Below are 6,505 nucleotides of genomic sequence, written 5' to 3'. Positions count from 1 at the left end.
TATTGCTTTTTAAAAATATTTTAGAATCAAATTGTTATTTTAAATGACAACAATTAAACCCAAAAAGTAGATTAGGTCCCTGTTTTAAGCATTTCATTTGTTATTTAATTTTGTAGTATGACTGTAGGGTTGTTTTAAATATTTCTGAAGTCAGATTTTTATTGAAGTTCTGTAGTGTTATTGTAGTTTTATTGGTGTACTATTTTGTAGGATTACTGGACTAGTTTTAGGAAGTATTTCCATAGTAGTAGTATTTTAGTATTTCTGTAGTACTTTTGTTGTATTTCGTAAGTACATTTTTTTGTATATCTGTAGTATTTTTGTATTATTGCAGTCGTTTTATAATTTTAGTATTTTTGTAGTATTACTGTAGTATTATTTTTGTACCATTTCTGTTGTATTTCCATATAAAAATGTTTCTTGTACATCTGTAGTACAGTGTTACTGTAGTTTTATTTTTGTAGTATTTTTGTGATATTTCCATATCAGAAATTTTTTAATATCGCTTTGGGTGAAATTTGCAGTATTTCTGTTGTAAACCAATCGTAGTAGTATTATGTAGTAATATTTATCTAGGAGTTTTTTATATTTTAGTATCATGTATTGGTATTTCAGTAAAAGTATAATTGATTTATTTCAAAAGCAGTATTTTAGTAGTATTACATGGCTGCAATACAATGCCGCCATTGGGAAATGTGGAGCACATTGTAAAGCGCTTTGGGAAGTCATTGACTTGAAAAGCGCTATATAAATGCAAATCATTTCATTTCATTTTCATTGTGTAGTATTTTTGATGCATTTCTGTAAAATTATTTTTGAGTGGACACAAAGTGACATTAGGGACTATGTTGGCATCAAAAAAGTGAACAACCCTTGGGGGGCCCCTAGGGGCTGCAGTGCCCTAAGCAGCCGCTTAGCTCCCTTATACTTTGGGTCGGCTCTGGGTGGGAGGTTTTTGAAACAATGAAACTTGCCAGGTTTATGACCCCCTTTGACGAAAGCTGCATTGTTACTCTCCACTTGAATTCATATATGACACTATCGAATATAAACAGACGACTTGGTCACTTGACAACGTGATTGTAGGACTGATTTGCAGGCTTTCACGTCAATCAGACATTTCAATGCAATTAAGCTGTTTTCCCCCCAATTTGGTGTTTTGTGCATTGCAGAATCCAGCAATTTAGCTTGAGCGCGTTTGACTCTTCTTGCCCTGTGTGGTTATATAAGCGATTACACTCTTTCACGTTCTCTCTCCCCTTACATAAGCCGCCCAAATACAGACAGACGTCTCACTTCGCACGCGAGCATGCGACCGCGGACGTGCACACGCGCGCACACATGCAAATGTCATTTCACACTGAGTGAACAAAAAATGTCATTTTAAAAAGCCACAACAATATGATGGCTACATTATAATTTTAACCACTACAGTCAAAGCAATAATGATTATTATACAGAAAAAATATCAGTGTTAACATTTATAAAGGAAATAATAATAATTTAACACTGTATATAAGGACCATATATGGCTAACTCATATATGTTCACGGAGGTAGTTTTTAAATGTAGTGGAAAATTAACAGTATTAACGTGCATACATTAAAATAATAAGCAGTTTATTGTAATCATCTGAATCCATAAACCCAATTGTATGTACTGATACGCAGTAGGTGGTGCTGAAGCTAATGCCCGTCTGCCCTCGCACAAAAAATGTATTCCAGAAAAGTCTTGCATAATACTGTGTCACAATTGATTATATATATATATATATATCATGGATACTATTTACAAAAGTTGCACCCTTAACGCATACAATTTTCAATTTTTGATTTTTTTATTCAAATAATATTTTTAAAATAATCAGTGTTAATGCAATACTTAAAGAGTGCATTTTAACACAACCTCAAGAAAAATAGGGTCCTCGCTTACAGAATGTTAAAATAGGGCAGTTTATTTCATTGTAAATGGTTATATTGGAAAAGGGATTATTTCAATAATATTGCAGTACATGAAAATACAAAATAAATTGAATACATTTTGAGAATTAATTATATTTAAATATTTGGGAAATATAAAACAAAAATATTTATATTATACGAGACCATAACTTCCTCAGGGCTATTACCACCAAAAAAAGAACACAAGACTGTTAATAAAATCTTGCCTGTGTATACAAAAATGTAGAGTTATATTTTATATCTTGGTCTATATCAAAGCTGTTATAATATTTATTTATTTATTTTCAGTAATAATAATAATAAATGAATACAAAATTGATAACCTTTTAACCACAACTAGATTTGAATAATCATAAACTATAAATATACTGTAAATACAATGTTACTGTACAGTAAAAACCCAAAATAATTTTATTATGAGAGATTTTCTATTCCTGGGCCATGACCATCCTAAAAAAGCACACAAAACTGAAAAAAATATAATAAATAATCAAATGTGTATTCAGATTTTATTTCTCTACTTAAAGGTAAATACTTAAAAAACAATAACAATAACTATTATTAAAAGTTATGTGGGGGAAAAATAATGGAGATTTTGAACATAATAAAAATATACAAAAATAATACTTTAAGAGCAGTAAAAACCTTTATAATATTCACACAATATAATTCTAGATCTAGTTAGACAAATATATAAACATTCATTAGATGACAGTTTCTTCACCACCAGACTAAACAGGCACACAAGACTGTAAATATATACATCTAACAGTATATTCACTATGAATAGAATCATTTATAGTAATATTGTTCTCCACATTAGGTCTATATAAGAGCAATAACATTTATTATAATGAATAGTTTCAGTATGAAATTAAAATTTAAATAAAACATCAAAATAAAAAAAAATTATATTTAAACAACACATACAAAGCTAAACATGAATATACAATAAAAACTAAAATATTATTTACAAAAGAATAAGGACCATCGCCTTTATAGATGGCTTGGAAAAAGCAGTACGTCTTGCCTATGTACAGAAAATGTATATTCGCATTTTTGTTTCTCGACTCTTATTTTGAAAATGAAATTGTACAATTGTTATGATGCACTTTTTTAAAATTAATAATATTTACAAAGTATTGATTATAGACTGCCGGGCTATCCTTTATTATTGTATCTTATGAGGTCTTTTATTATGTTTATCCAGGAGTGCCACGTCTACTTTCGTTGCAAACACCGTTAGCTACGTTGTTAGCAATTATTTATCCTTGAGTGCCCAGTTTAATTTCGTCTTACACAACGTTAGCTACATTGTTAGGAATGAAAGAAATAGACAATTGTAACGCTGTAGCGACAATTGTATTAAAAAGAAAATTTACTCACGTTGCTTGGTTTTTGGGGGGATTCCGAGCGGTTAAATTGGAGGAATTCCAAACTTCCGATGCTCACGAGGTTAGAGGTCACTCGAGAGAGCGGGAGGTCGAAGTTCATAGCACAACAACAATATGGCGCCGGCCTGAGAGTGTTCGCACGTGTCACAGATTTCAAATCGTTAACGTCCAATTAAAAACGTGCACATTTCTCAACACCTCAGAAATAAGGGAATGCTTTCAAACTACAAAATGCATTAGTGGCATTTTTTGTCTTTCTTTTCTCAAATGAAATATATATATTTTTTCAAACAAATGAAAAACGGAACAGGTTTTATTATTTTTATGATAAAAATAAACTATATTAATAGTGGGTGTCTTATGCATGCTGTAATTCGAAACGGTGAACAATTCTTTCATTTTCAGTTTGTTATTGAAAAAAACTCTTTGACTTTAAAACATTTTTTAAAAACATTTTAATGATGTTTACTTTATACCTTTTATTCTTTGAAACAAGATAAATAAAGAAATGTTTTCTCCCGTGATATGTTTTCAAGAGGTGCAAATGTTCTCGTATTTTCTTTTTATTATTGAATTTTTTTGGGTCACTTTTTTTTAAAATAAATATTGTTTTACCATTTTTATTGATGTTAAGTATATTCATTTTAAAACCAAAATATGGATATTTGATGTTTTTCAGTGTGATTTATAATTTAATTTTCTTTTAAATATTGAAAATGTAACAATTTTGTTGACTACGTTTTTATACATTATTTTCTAACATTTGTGTCAACTTTTATTGTAATATTTTTTAATTTGAAAACAAAAAAAGGTTTTTCAAATGTGCCGTGTTTCAAGAGGTTCAGAACATTTTTTTTTTAATTTTTGTCGGATCACTTTTTTAAAATAACATATTTTTCAACACATTGATGTTTATTTATTGTTTGTTTATTTTATTACCTATTTATTTAAAACAAAAAAACGGAATCAGATATTTTAAATGTTTCCATGTGCTTTATTTTTCTTTTTTTGTTTTTTATTTTTATTTTCTATTTATTACTTAACTACAACAAAAGACATGTTGATTACTTTTGTATGAATTATTTTTCAACATTTGTATTTACTTTAATTTAAATATTTTCTTGATTTAAAAACCAAACAAAGTTTTTTTTCAGCGTGCTTTATTTTCGATAGGTGCAGAAATTATTCATATTTATTTTTCTTATTACTTTTTTAACAGGCACAATTGCCCAGCGTTGTTGGCTTGGTGTTGCCGGGCATTCTACTTGAGTGAGGTTGTTGGGGCCGTGGTTTGTTGAAAAAGCGGCAGGGAGCCTCCAGAGAGAGTGCCATAGAACAGTATGAATGCATGCAGCCCCGGAGATGCTATTACACGAAAGGAGATGTTTATTGATTTTGTTCGAATCAATTAGGGGTGACTTGACACGAAACCTAACTAAAAACACTCCCAGAGTCCTACTGTGTAAACATTCACAAAAATCGGTTCAGCCATACTACCATAAGTAGTATAGGCTACTTACACACACACACACACACACACACACACACACACACACACACACACACACACACACACACTCTCTCTCTCTCTCAAACACACGCGCGCGCAAATGGGGATTAAGTCACGTCAAGTCAAGTCATTTTTATTTGTATAGCCCTTCATCACAAAGAGTCTCAAAGGGCTGCACAGGTTATTGCAAACCACAGACTATTATTACAGACTATTATTACACTATCATTAACGTAATGGTCTAGATTAATTGATGTTTATTTTATTATTTTTATATTTGACAACAAAATAAATCGAAAACTTTTTTTTCTGTGCGCTTTATTTTCAATCGGTGCCAAATTTATTTCATTTTTCATGTAATATTGAACAAAAACAACATATAGATTAAAATATATATATTTTGATATATTTATTGAATGTACTACTTATATATTAAAACAAGACTAATTATTTTGTGTGTGTACTATATCTTAAGAGGTGTATAATCTATTGTATTTTCTTTTTACTATTAAACACAATTTTTTTTGTCAGATTACTTAAAAAATAGTTTAAATTGATGTCTAAGATTTCGGTTGTTAATTAAAATTTTTTTCTTCACACTTTAAACATTGTAAAACGTTATAGCCATTCACAAACGAGTAGAAGAGTAAATAAATAAACGCAACTTAAAACCTTTAAACTGCAAGAAAGGAATTTCCTTTTTACACTATACTTCGAATGAAAGGTAAATAAATAAATGAAAAACATTCCAAACTATTCATCAAAAGTCTTATGCAAAAAAAGACATACTATATTTATTCATTAATGTGCTGAGAAAAATGAAATATTAATAATCTTTAAGTTTCGAATTCAAATACAAAAGTAAGTCACTGCCTCTCTAACCTTAACTTGAAATAATACCTGTTTACAATGCGTTTCAATTTTCCAAGTTAATTTATTTGAAAAATAACGAAAAGTCAAAATTGAAAACGTATTTGTACTCATAATAAATTTGTAATGCCCCCAATGTGATGTTTTTAGTATAATGAATGTACGAAAAACATTTAAAAAAAAAAACAATACAATCGTAATGTATCCTCTTTCCGGCTTAAAAAAAAATCCAGTTTACTTTTTTTTTTTTTTGAACCAAATAAAAACCTGTTTTCTCCCTTATCCCTAATTTAAACCGTTACTTTAACGAAAACAAATATCTCACAAAATACAAAAACAAGCGGGGCTGACTTATGAGAAACGATCTGTTTGGCTCCGTTTCCTCCCTCCCCTGCCGTTTGATTGGCTGCTGTCAGGTTGATTGACACGTCAGAATGCAGTTCTTTCTCCAGACGTCCCCCTCCTCAGCAGCCGCACTCGTAGGCCCCCTGCGGTGCGTGTTGGCCCCTTTGTACCCGTGTCCTCATCGGGCCCCCACCAAGGCCCCTCCAGCCCCCGTAGTGGTCCCTCTGCGTCATTCTCCTCAGGCTAAGACGGAGTGACAAGGGCCCCCGGGGGGCCCTCATTAAGTTCCTCCAAGCAAAGAAGCAGTGTAACACACACACACACACACATACACACACACATACACACAGACACAAATATTTCTTTATAAATTAGATTTGTCGGAAAATTATTCAACAATTTAGAACATACGTTTCTAATATATG

This window comes from Urocampus carinirostris, chromosome 4 (genome assembly GCF_059441175.1).
Source record: "Urocampus carinirostris isolate Australia breed hairy pipefish chromosome 4, RoL_Ucar_1.0, whole genome shotgun sequence".
In the NCBI taxonomy this organism is placed as follows: Eukaryota; Metazoa; Chordata; class Actinopteri; order Syngnathiformes; family Syngnathidae; genus Urocampus; species Urocampus carinirostris.
This window is presented reverse-complemented; position numbering follows the sequence as displayed.